Source organism: Hevea brasiliensis, chromosome 10 (genome assembly GCF_030052815.1).
Source record: "Hevea brasiliensis isolate MT/VB/25A 57/8 chromosome 10, ASM3005281v1, whole genome shotgun sequence".
In the NCBI taxonomy this organism is placed as follows: domain Eukaryota; kingdom Viridiplantae; phylum Streptophyta; class Magnoliopsida; order Malpighiales; family Euphorbiaceae; genus Hevea; species Hevea brasiliensis.
In genome coordinates this window covers 97,187,842-97,201,455 of record NC_079502.1, presented here as the reverse complement: position 1 = coordinate 97,201,455, position 13,614 = coordinate 97,187,842, and the positions used below count along the sequence as shown (strand labels likewise).

General features: G+C 35.3%; 1 non-coding gene across 1 annotated transcript; it reads left to right on the top strand.

The window, feature by feature from the left end:
• Positions 1-11,936: 11,936 nt before the first annotated feature.
• On the top strand, positions 11,937-12,043 carry LOC131170190 (small nucleolar RNA R71). The gene has a single exon (XR_009141126.1). It is a non-coding gene; the product is annotated as a small nucleolar RNA R71 (small nucleolar RNA).
• Positions 12,044-13,614: the final 1,571 nt, after the last annotated feature.

Below are 13,614 nucleotides of genomic sequence, written 5' to 3'. Positions count from 1 at the left end.
TGAGAGTTTGGTGGGCATCAATTCATATACAATCTCCTGATATGAGAATGACGGTAAGCGCATACCTAATGTTAAGTATGAAAGGTCGATCAGAGTAGTAACAGGAGTTAAATTGAGTTAGTTACGAAGGCTTGCAACTGTTTTAAACTATGAGCTAGAGGAAGTACTATTTGTGGATGAGTGATGTGGCGAATCCGCAAGTATACGGGTCGTCTCAAGTAATAAAGTAATGAATCAAGTATCGTTCCCACGAGGATTTGCTGTTTGAGTACCAAACTATAAATGAAGCAGTTATTTGGGCTAATGATTAATGAATAAATGGTAAATGTAAATGAGCAAGGTAAATTGATTAATCTAATTGAAATGGGTAAAGAGCAAACAAATAAATTCTAGATCTAGTTTGCAATTAAACTAAATTAACAATGGGTAATTCAAATCAAAGTCTAATTATGTTAAAAGTGATTCCAAAGTTGGGGGTTTATGCATAAATTAATTTGGATTTTTCTAGGGCATTCTAATTTTTAGGGAAAAATAGAATTTGAAGATGATTAATTCTAAATTCTTTTGATATCTTTTTCAAGCAAACTAAAGTGTGTTCTAAAATAACTAAACCTACTTTCGTATGTTATTTGATTACTCTAAAACCCATTAAGTTTTGTAACTAATCATTGATTCCACTTAAAATCCTCGTTTATTTCTAAATCTAGGTTATTTTAAGTTTCAATCCTTGATTATCTATCAATGACTTTCACCTTTCGGTCCTTCAATCAAAGATTAATACAATACCCAATGGGTACTAATATTAGGTAAGTAAATCAAGCACACAAGGAAGGAATCAAAACTCCTATTTACGTAAAATAAGAAAATACACAGTCCAAATCCACAAATTAATCTAAAACATATTTCCCAACTCTGAAATCTAAAGAGTTACTCACTCATGATGGTATTTACAAGAAAGATTGATGGAAAAGTAAAGAAAAACATGATAAGATGACTAAAATAGAAAAACCCAGGTAGAAGAACCCAAAACTCTGATTTCTAGAGCTCCAAAAATGGTTGCAGTAGCTCCTCCCCAGAAAATGGTGTCTCCTCCTCTCTCTATTATATTTTCTTTCCTTTTTGTTTCTCTCCTCCTTTCCTCTTGTGGCAAAAACTAGGAAATGATGAATTTATATCGTCCCAAAAAGTTACCCTAAAAGTAAATAAGAGCCAAGGAGTGGATAGGAAATGAGGTGTAAAATTATCCAAGTCAGCAACATTATTCACGTTCTGGACAGTCTGCTTAGGGTATGGCTTAACCCTAAGCAGCTTCTTAACAAATTTCAGCTTCTGGTCGCACTGTCTGCTTAAGGTTAAGCAGACCCTCGGCAAATCTCGGCAGACTGGAATAAAATGGGTTTTTTTTTCTGCTTATGCATGACTTCTAGCTTGATCTATGCTACACCTTAAGCACTGCTGCTTTACCCTAAGCAGGATCTTAAGTAATTCTCGGCAGGTTGTGGAGTAAAAGCTTGAATATGTAGGATTTAAGCCACGCTTGACTTTCAGCTTGAACAGGCCTAAGGTTAAGCTTATATGACATACCCTAAGCAACATCATAAGCAAAGTCTTAAGCAAATTTCGGCTAACTTGCTCTTTCAAAGCTTGATTTTTTCAACTTTTCTCCATGCTTAAAGAATTCCCAATTTCTTCAAATCACTTCCTAATGCACTCATTGATCTTCGATTTACCACAAAATCCTATCAAAAACAACAAAATTACAAAAATCAAATATAAAGTATCTAAAGTTAACAAATAAGCTAAAATAAAGCTAAAAACATAAAATACACTAAAATATAAGGGCAAAATGGATGCAAAACTACCCTAAAATGCCTATATGAAATGAGTGTAACAAATTCTCCCAAACTCAAACATTTGCTTGTCCTCAAGCAAATTAAAACAATTAATGCAATTTGGGGTACCTTACCTTAAATTTATAAAAATTACTTATTCAAACTCTCAAGCTTACCTTTAGCCACGAACAAACCATATACCCATTTTCAATATACAAAGAGTTTAATCCTCACCAAAGTTATCACCGCTTAGCCATTAGGTCAATTATCCATATCATCAAGCCCAAACCAATCAATCACAAAGAATAATCATGCCTAAATAGACTATAGGGTAATCCACAAACTAAAGTGTCTCAAATAATGATGGAAGTAAATGAATGGATTAACGATATCACAATCCCATAGGCAATTCTCCTATTCCAATCTTCACTAATGTAGCAAAACACCATCAAAAGATCAAAAGGACTTTCAAGGGTTGTAATGGGGCCAAGGGGGTGATAATGTGCCTAATAAGGAAAGGATAAAGGTAACAAAATATGAGACTAATCAAATTATTAAAAGATCAAGACACACAAAATTTTTTTTTTTTAATCAAATGGGGGAAGGAACTTTACAACTATTCACCAATGCTAGCATACAATTTTGAAGCTTTTAGAGGGACTACATAAATAACATTGACTTTGAATTATAATTGTCCCTTTCAATTCACCCCCAAACTCATTTCTTTGTGTACTTGGGTGGTGAATTACTTTACATACCATAATTGAATTTGCTAGCCTTTTTATTTTAGTCACTTCTCCCAACTAATTGTTAAATATTTTTTTTCTTTTTTTTTTTTTTATGTGTATCTATCACTCAAAGAATTATTCTCATGGAGGGTAGGTAAGTGTTTGGGTTTATGGCTAGGCATTGATGTGGGTTCCAAAGGAATAAGAGAGATAAATGTAGGCTCAAATTGATTTTAAAGGGAAATTTTAAAGTGAGGTTGGCTAAGGCTAAAATATGGGTTTAAAATTCAAAGAATGCCTAGATCATTTCTTTTTCAAGTGTATGCTATGATTTCGCCTTGAAAGATTTAGAAAGATTGTTCTAGGATTGGTGAGACATTAATTAGCTATTTCTCACCCTAGAGTTTTCTCTAAGCACTCAAAGTTAATGCAATTGATTGGGTGGCCCTTGGCTAAGAAGATATAAACTAAAGCAAGAATCTAATAACTTTGCACCTATCTAGAACTTTCAATCCGTCAAACTCTTCTAAAAGTAAGCTTAATTGTTCTTCAAAGCAACTCTCAATCCTCTAAGGACAAGGTAAAAATTTATTTTTATGATATGCATGATCCTAAAATGATTGCATAAATTAAATTAAAATTAAGTGTAATCTATATGAAAACTATATGCAAATGTATGTGTATGAGTATAGACATGTGTGTGGTATATGTATAAGTGTATGGATTATCTATATATGGATGAATGAAATGCAATAAATGAATGAATGAAAATTTTGAAGATTTTTTTTTTAAAATTTTCCAAAAATTTTGCCCTCACCCCCAAACTCAAATGAAACATTGTCCTCAATGTCTAAATTGAATGCAAAGATAGACAAAATTGTGTGAACTAATCAATTAATGAAATATATATAATTGGGGATTAAATCAATATAAGCTCAAGAATTCCAAAATTAGCTCAAAATGATATTAACAATGAAGCGTTAGAGAGAAAAATGTGAAAAAGTATCACAAATATATGAATTTACACTACCTAAGAAATTGCTTAAGATTAAGCTTAAGGTTAAGCGAGATCTGCATAAGTTAGGCAAGATCTTAAGCTCTGGGAACATGCTAAAAAAAAATATAGAAAGAACTGTGAGTGATTCAATACCTCATGATAAAATGAAATAGATTTGGCTGAAGGTAAACTGTGCCACTCATTAATCCACAAAATTAAAAGTGAATAAAGGAGAAAATGCAAAGATAATGTGTACTAAGGTGGAAAATAGGAGTATGCAGAAAAGAACTAGATTTACTACTGCAAAATCATACAGGATAATAAAACAAGAGAGAATAAGCTAAAGAAAATATGTAAGTGTGAGCACACCCAGAAAATAAGATAAATCACATCGGTTACCAAAGTTTGAAGTTTAACAAACAAAAGATAAAATGAAACCAAAGACTAAAGTAAACAAAAGAACAAATACATAAATAGAAACTTGTTAAACTAAATAAACTCACACTCTTTGTCAAGGCTTTATTCTTTGCTTGAGTTCTGCAGTAGTCTCATTGTAATCTGAAGCTTCAGAAGCAGTTTCCAAATTTTCTGTGAGTTCTTTCATTTCCTGGAGCATGTATTGGCCCCAATGATATAAATTGTTATAAGATTGGGCCAATTTGTTGTGGAGCTCCAACATTTGAAGTTGCTGCTTCTGCTGCTTCTTTTTAAGAGATGAAAATCTCTTTTTAAGTTTCTTTTCTAGCTTCTTCTTTTGGTTGACCTGCTGCTGACCCATGGTATCACTTTTAACTTCTAAGCTCTTCAAGGTTGCAAGGATATCTATTCTGTCAGGTGAGGGAACAGATGGTTGGACAGTGAAGTTGGCTACTTTGGATTCCAAGGATCTTAGAAGGGACAAAATATCTGCTGAAAACTGCGGGGCAGTGGCTGTTTGAGGTTTTGCTGGTGCAAAGGTATTTGGTTCTGCAGTACCACTGGCATCAGCATGCTGCTGTAACAAAACATAAGTATGTCCTACTTTCTCACAAAGATCCATGTGTAGCAACATTGTGCTGTCTATAAATGATTCACCAGACACTGGCAGTAGCTTATATAGACTAGCATCAAAGCTAAATGAATTGGCTATGGCAGTTATATAGCCTCCAAAAACTATGCTACCTTTGGTATGCCTTGTGACAGTTTGGTGCCAATGAGTAGCTAGGAAATGGGCTGTGCTAACTTGTTTTCTCTCCTTGATGCACCACAAGAAAAATAAGTCTCCAGCACCCACAATGCTGTTACTGTGTCCCCTTCCTAAAACAGTGTAAGAGATAAATCTATGGAGGTATTTCAACACATGATCGACTATCCTAGAGGCTTTTGCTGTCCTCTGTCTGTAATAACCCCCATAAGGTGCAATTTCTTTCCAGAACTGAACAGGGTCATAAATGGTTTGTTGCCACTCAATACTTTTATAGCCCGAACCCTGAAAACCAAAAATTTCACTCATAGAATCCATGTCTAACTCCCTATCAATGCCAGCACATCGAAAACAGATCACATCCTTATGCTCAGGTACTGTTGGTTTGAAATTCAGCCTTAAGGAACTCAAAAATTCCAAGGTCAAATCCTTGTACACTGGTTCCCTAATCCTAGCAAACTTAGTCCAGTTGACAGCATCTAAGTAAGCAAATACAGAGTCATAAATGCCTAACTCTTTTAAAATCTGCTCATCCATATATTTGTTTGCCAAAATAGGCTTAGAAGCTAAACTCTCATAAGCATTTTTCATATCCATATCTTTAAAAGCCCAAGGTAATGGAGAAAGTACCTCCTCTATATCATTGGCAGATGACGCAGGTGCTGCTGGAGCAGTGGCAGGCTGGGGAGAGTTTAAGGGTGACTGAGATACAGGGATTTGAACCGCTAGTGATAAAATTTGCGATGAGGACCTAGTTCTTTTACTGACTGGTTCAGAGGAAAGTTGAGGTGGAGAGTTTAAGTCCAAAGGAACAGAGGGGTTTCCTTTTCTTTTTTCAACAGTGGCTTTCTTGGGTCTACCCGCAGCCATTTTGGTTTTACCTTTAGATTTGGTTTGAGTTGGTGCGAGTTCAGACATTGGTTCTTGAAACTGAGTTTCGAAAATGGGTGTTTCATTTTGTGGTGAAAGGGGGGGTCAGCGGAATGAGCATTAGTGTTTGGTTTTGGGGTAGTGGTAGTGATTACGGTGATGGCGATTGAGGTAGTGGTGGTGTTTGCGGTAGTGGCGATTGAGGTAGTGGTGGACTGGGACTGGGGTTAGGGTTTGCAGAAAATGAGGATGGAGTAGCCATTTTCGATTTAACAGAGCACTTGGATTTTCTGGGTTTATGGGTGGACCACATCTTGGTTCTCACCATTTAATGAAGAGAAATAAACTCTTCAGCTTCCCTAGAAATGCCAAAAAAAATGTTGGAGGGGGGGGGGGGGGGTGGAATGGTGCTTTGGTTTATCGAGAGTGAGGGCGAGGGCTTCATAAAAAAAAATGGCAGAAATTTTGGGGCATTTTAAAATGTAGGGCAGACATCTGGTAATTTGGGTTATGCTTGGGGTTAAGCAGAATTTTGCTTAGGGTTCAGCAGAATTTGCATAGGGTACAGCTTAGGAAGCAACATGATCGGCAATTTTCGAAACAATTTGTGGTTTTACTTACCAAAAACAGTCCAAATGATATGGAAAGCTATCATGACCCTCAGCAATTACCAAATACACACAAACACCATAAAATTGAGGAATTTAAGCTCATTATCTCTTAGAACTCATCAAACATAACATAACTATGAAGGGATTTGAAAGGCAAACAACTTAAATTAAGTATGGATTGTAATTACCTTTCTGCAAACCCAACGAAATGGTTTGATTTCCAAGTTTATACCCAAAGTACATTTTTAGCAGCATTTGAGACAAGTTCCAAACATTCAAAATTTGCAGAAAAGACATAGAAATTGACTTCTTAAGCAGCATGAACAGTAGTGTAAACAGTAATAAAAATTATCAGACTACAAAAACTAGCAGCAATTCAAACAAAAACATGCAAATTTTAACAGACTACAAAAACTATATATATACTAAAAGGTAAAACTTAACAAACACTATTTTTGCACTTTAATAAAGCTCACATCAGTCCTAAATATCAAAATTGATCCTCATTTAAGTTGCATTTCACAAAATTTACACAAGACACAAAATTAAACATGTGCTATCAAGTAGATTGCAATATCAGCAATTTAGCACAAGTTTAAAGGTGTTACTGTTCACAGGTACTAGATAAAGTGAAGAATTTTGCTTATACTTGCTCCCTTTCAATTCTTTCTTTTTGCTACAAGTGTTAATTTGCCCAATCTTCATGAATGACCTACAAAAGATAAACAAATGTCACTTTTGAGTTTAATGAGGGTAAAAGCTGAAAATGAAATGAAATAGAAGATTAATAAACTATAAAAGGATACGCTTGGGTTGCCTCCCAAGAAGCGCTTGTTTAAGGTTTTAAGCTTAGCCCTCCACTCCAAATCACCTAAATATCCCCAATTGGGGAACCAAGCCATGAAACCTCTGCAACCTTTTGTGTGGGTTCTCCAACAATATAATGTTTTAATCTCTGCCTATTAACTTTGAAAGTCCCTGAGGTTTCATTCCCTATCTCAACAGCTCCATATAGGTATACCTTTATAACAGTGTAAGGCCCTGACCATCTTGACTTTAATTTTCTGGGAAATAACCTTAACCTAGAATTATATAAGAGAACAACATCCCCTTCCTGAAATTCTTTCCTCCTAAAATGCTTATCATGCCATCTCTTAGTTCTTTCCTTGTAAATCTTGGCATTTTCATAAGCATCCAATCTAAGTTCCTCAAGTTCATTTAGTTGCAGCATTCTTTTTTCTCCTGCAGTTTTTAAGTCAAAATTCAGTGTCCTTATGGCCCAATATGCTCTATGCTCCAACTCCAAAGGTAAATGACAAGCTTTCCCATAGACCAATCTAAATGGGGTGGTGCCAATAGGAGTTTTAAAAGCTGTTCTATAGGCCCAAAGAGCATCATCTAACTTTAGTGACCAATCTTTCCTTGAACTATTCACTGTTTTCTCAAGAATTCTTTTCAACTCTCAATTTGAGATCTCCACTTGACCACTAGTTTGTGGATGGTAGGGTGTTGCAACCTTATGCTTTACTCCATATTTTTGTAATAATCTCTCAAATTGATGGTTGCAAAAATTAGAACCTCCATCACTTACAATGGCACGTGGAGTTCCAAATCTTGTAAAAATGAACTTTTTAAGGAATTTAATCACAACTCTAACATCATTAGTTGGAGATGGTATAGCTTTAACCTATTTGCTCACATAATCTACTCCAACTAAAATGTATTTGTGTCCAAAGGACGATGGAAAAGGTCCCATGAAATCAATGCCCCACACATCAAATAGTTCCACTTCCAATATATTTTGGAGGGGCATTTCATCTCTCTTCGAGATATTACCCATCCTTTGACACCTATCACATGCATTTACAAACTTTCTCACATCTTTAAACATATGTGGCCAAAAGAACCCTGCTTGAAGAACTTTTTCTGCAGTCTTTGTCACACTCATATGACCCCCATAAAGTGAAGAATGGTAATCTTTAATAACATTCCCTATCTCCTCATCAGCTAAACATCTTCTAATCAACCCATCTCCACATCTCTTGAACAAAAATGGCTCTTCCCAATCGTAATCCTTCACATCAAAAAGAAATTTCTTCTTTTGCTGCCATGTTAGGTCAGGTGGAAGGATTCCACACACCAGATAGTTTACGAAATCTGCATACCAAGGGGTTTTTGCATTCATGATTCCTAACAGTTGCTCATCAGGAAAATAATCATCTATTGGAGGCTCTTTTCCCAAATTATCTCTTTGTTCTTGCCTCAATCTAGACAGATGATCTGCTACCACATTTTCTACTACTTAGTGTCTTTAATTTCCAAGTCAAACTCTTGAAGGAGTAGCACCCACCTTATCAACCTAGGTTTGGCCTCTTTTTTCTGAAGGAGATATTTGATAGCTGCATGATTTGTGTATACTATTACCTTAGACCCCATAAGATAGGACCTGAATTTATCTACTGCGAATACCACTGCCAAAAACTCTTTCTCTGTAGTAGAGTAATTTATTTGAGCATCATCTAAGGTTCTACTTGCATAGTATATTGCATACACCTTCTTATCTCTCCTTTGTCCCAAAACAGCCCCAATGGCATAATCGCTAGCATCGCACATTAACTCAAAAGGTAATGACCAATCGGGTGGCTGTATAATAGGAGTAGATATCAAAGCTTCCTTTATCCTGCAAAAAGCATTCATACAATTAGTGTCAAAATGAAATTCCACATCTTTACTCAGTAAATTGGTAAGAGGCTTAGAAATCTTAGAGAAATCCTTGATGAATCTCCTGTAAAATCCAGCATGCCCCAAGAAACTCCTCACTCCCTTCACAGATGTTGGGGGTGGCATTTTCTCAATAATTTCTACCTTTGCTTTATCCACCTCAATACCCCTGTTTGACATAAGATGTCCCAAAACAATTCCATCTTGTACCATAAAATGACACTTTTCCCAATTTAAAACTAAATTGAACTCTTCACATCTCTGCAAAACCTTAGATAAGTTAAATAAGCATTCATCGAAAGATTTACCATACACAGAAAAATCATCCATGAACACTTCCATAATACCCTCAATCATTCAGAAAATATGGACATCATACATCTTTGAAATGTAGCAGGGGCATTACATAGTCCAAATGGCATTCTTTGATATGCAAAGGTAACATAAGGACATGTGAAGGTAGTTTTATCCTGATCATCTGGGTGAATAAGGAACTGAAAGAACCCTGAATAGCCATCCAAATAGCAAAAATAAGAATGATGAGCTAGTCTCTCAAGCATCTGATCTATAAATAGTAATGGAAAATGGTTCTTTCTAGTTGCATTATTCAACTTCCTATAGTCTATACACATTCTCCATCCAGTTACAGTCCTTGTAGGTATTAGTTCATCATTTTCATTTTTCACTACTGTGATGCCCCCTTTTTTTGGTACAACATGAACTAGACTTACCTAATTGCTGTTAGAAATAGGGTAAATGATACCTGCATCAAGCAATTTCAAGATTTCCTTTTTCACAACCTCTTTCATATTTGGATTCAATCTCCTTTGTGACTCTCGAGAGGCTTTATGATTATTTTCCAACAAAATTCTATGCATGCACACAGAAGGATGTATTCCTTTAATATCATCAATGGTATAACCGATTATCCTTCTATGCTTTTTAAGAACTCTTAATAACTTTTCAACTTCACAATCATTCAGTTTAGCACTAACAATTACAGGATATGTAGAATTTTGACCTAGAAAAGCATACCTGAGATTTGTTGGAACAGGTTTCAACTCTAACTTTGGTGCTTCACTTTTTTCAAGCTTTGATGATGAAGTTGTATCTTGCTTCAAATCCCCAATCTTCTCAGTATCAGCCATAGGCAAAGGTGGATTTCCTTCTAAGATTGTAGCATATTCTGCAGCTTCTTCGATTTCATTCCCTTTTTTGATGTTAAAAACCAAACAAGCTTCTAAGGGATCTTCAGGATATTGCTTTTTGAGCACTTTTCTGACCTCTTCATCTATCACATCAATTCTCAAGCATGAATTTGAATCATCTTTCTTTTTCATTGCTTGAAAAAAATTAAATTCAACTTTTTGTTCCCCAACTTCTAATGTAAGCCTTCCATTTTTTACATCAATCACAACTCCAGCAGTAGCAAGGAAAGGTCAACCAAGAATAATAGGAATGTGTACATCCTCCTCCATTTCCAATACCACAAAATCCACTAGTATGAAAAATTTTCCAACTTTCAGAGAAACATTCTCAATTACCCCAATTGGAAATTTAATAGACCTATCTGCTAACTGTAGTGAAATGGTAGTAGGCTTCATTTCTCCAATCTTCACTTTCTCATAGATAGACAATGGCATTAGACTAACACTGGCTCCAAGATCACATAAAGCCTTATCTATACTGATATCCCCAATGTGATATGGTATGGAAAAACTTCCAGGATCTTTCAGTTTGGGTGGAAGCTTATTTTGCAAAATAACACTACTTTCTTCTGTGAGAGCTACGGTCTCAAATTCCTCCAATTTCTTCTTGTTAGATAAAATATCCTTCAAAAGTTTAGCATATGAAGGCATTTGTGCTAAGGCATCAGTGAAAGGAATAGTCACATGCAAAGACTTCAATACTTCCAAAAACTTCCCAAATTGTTTATCCAATTTCGCTTTCTGGAACCTTTGTGGGAATGGTAAAGGTGGCATGTAGGCTTTAGGTGCTACATATTTAGGTTCTTTCTCTTTGCTCTCTCTCTCCTTACTTCCTTTTTCTTCCACTGAATTTTCTTTCTCTGCTTCATTTTTAACTTCAACTTCAGTTTGTTCATCTCCTACTCTGTTTTTCTCTTCTTCAATTTTCTCTTCAATCTTTTTATCTTCATTCTCCAATATTTTTCCACTTCTCAATGTAATAGCCTTGCAATGCTCCCTTGAATTTTCTGGCTGGCTAGGGAGGTTCCCAAATGCTTTGTTATTTGAAGAGCTAGCTTATTGAGCTATTTGATTCTCTAACATCTTGTTGTGTGTTGCCATTTGATCTACTTTAGATGCTAATTGAGAAATCATATCTTGTTGACTTTGATGGCTCACAAGTAGAGTCTTAATCATAGCTTCTAATCTAGTTGTCTTGTCTGGTTGTGCTTGTTGTGGTAGAGGTGGAGCAGGTGCATTTTGAGGTTTAGGAATTCTAGGAGGAGGACCTCTATTCTGCTAAAAATTCTGATGTTGTTCTTGTCTACCTCCCCAAGAGAAATTGGGGTGGTTTCTCCATGCTGGATCATAACTTGCAGAAAATGAGTTACCACCTGGTCTTTGATTGTAGTTCCCCACATAATCCATTTGCTCACTTGAAAAATCTTGATTAAGTGCAGAAAAATCAGCTGCACAATTGAGATTTGCAGCTCCAACTTCTGTTGAATTACTAGAACCTATAGCTGAAGAATCTACTTTCATGCTTAGCTTGTCCATTTTCTTTGTCAAAGCATCAAACTTAGCATTAATCATATTCATGGCATCAAGCTCAAACATACCAGCTGGTTTCTTGATCTCATTCCTCTCACAACTCCATTGGTAATTGTTATAAGCAATTTTATCAAGAGCAGAAAAAGCTTCATCTTCAGATTTCTCCATAAGATCACCTCCAGAAGATGCATCAATTGTACTTCTAATAGCTGGTGAAACTCCATTGTAAAAGTGTTGAATAAGCATCCACTTAGGAATCCCATGATATGGACATCTCCTTTGCAAATCCTTGTACCTATCCCATGCTTCATACAAGCTCTCATCATCTCTAGGTTTGAAAGAAGTCAGCTCATTTCTTAGCTTAGCTGTCTTGCTTGGTGGAAAATATTGAGCTAAAAATGCTTGAGAAAGTTCATCCCATGTTGTGATAGAACCCGGTGGCAAAGAATGTAACCACTCTCTAGCTCGATCCTTCAGAGAAAAAGGAAATAATCTGAGTCGAATTGCATCATCAGAAACTCCATTTATCTTCAACATATCACTAATTCAAGAAAGTGTGCTAGACGCACATGTGGACTTTCACTTAGATTTCCTCCAAATTGTGATTGTTGTACCATTTGACAGAGTGCAGGCTTCAGTTCAAAATTATTAGCTTCTACTCTTGGTATTGTGATACTTGGCATGAAATCCCCAATGTTAGGATAGGCATGATCCTTCACAGAGAGGTTGTTATTGTTGTTGGCCATTTTTTCTTGTAATTGCTCTTGCTCTTGTGCTATTTCTTGTTATTGTTGAGCTTTAATTTCAGCTTTTCTCCTTTTAGATTCTGCTCTTAAAGCTTTTGCTGTCTTTTCTTTTTCTGGATCAAAGAATAAATTGATTTCTTCACTTTTTGTCCTTCTTATAAAATAAAGTACCTGAAAAACAAAATAAACAAATTCTCAAAGTAAAAAGGTAAAAAGAAAATAAAATAAAATGCCCAAATTAACCAAACAAACAATTGTTCAATATCAAACAAAAATCAAATCCCCGGCAACGGCGCCAAGAACTTGATGTGGCGAATCCGCAAGTATACGGGTCGTCTCAAGTAATAAAGTGATGAATCAAGTATCGTTCCCACGAGGATTTACTGTTTGAGTACCAAACTATGAATGAAGCGGTTATTTGGGCTAATGATTAATGAATAAATGGTAAATGTAAATGAGTAAGGTAAATTGATTAATCTAATTGAAATGGGTAAAGAGCAAACAAATAAATTCTAGATCTAGTTTGCAATTAAACTAAATTAATAATGGGTAATTCAAATCAAAGTTTAATTATGTTAAAAGTGATTCCAGAGTTGGGGGTTTATGCATAAATTAATTTGGATTTTTCTAGGGCATTCCAATTTTTAGGGAAAAATAGAGTTTGAAGGTGATTAATTCTAAATTCTTTTGATATCTTTTTCAAGCAAACCAAAGTGTGTTCTACAATAACCAAACCTACTTTCGTATGTTATTTGATTACTCTAAAACCTATTAAGTTTTGTAACCAATCATTGATTCCACTTAAAATCCTAGTTTATTTCTAAATCTAGGTTATTTTAAGTTCCAATCCTTGATTATCTATCAATGACTTTCACCTTTCGGTCCTTCAATCAAAGATTAACACAATACCCAATGGGTACCAATATTAGGTAAGTAAATCAAGCACACAAGGAAGGAATCAAAACTCGTATTTACGTAAAACAAGGAAATACCCAGTCCAAATCCACAAATTAATCTAAAACATATTTCTCAACTCTGAAATCTAAAGAGTTTACTCACTCATGATGGTATTTACAAGAAAGATTGATGGAAAAGTAAAGAAAAACATGATAAGAGGACAAAGATAAAAAAACCCAGGTAGAAGAACCCAAAACTCTGGTTTCTAGAGCTCCAAAAATGGTTGCAGCA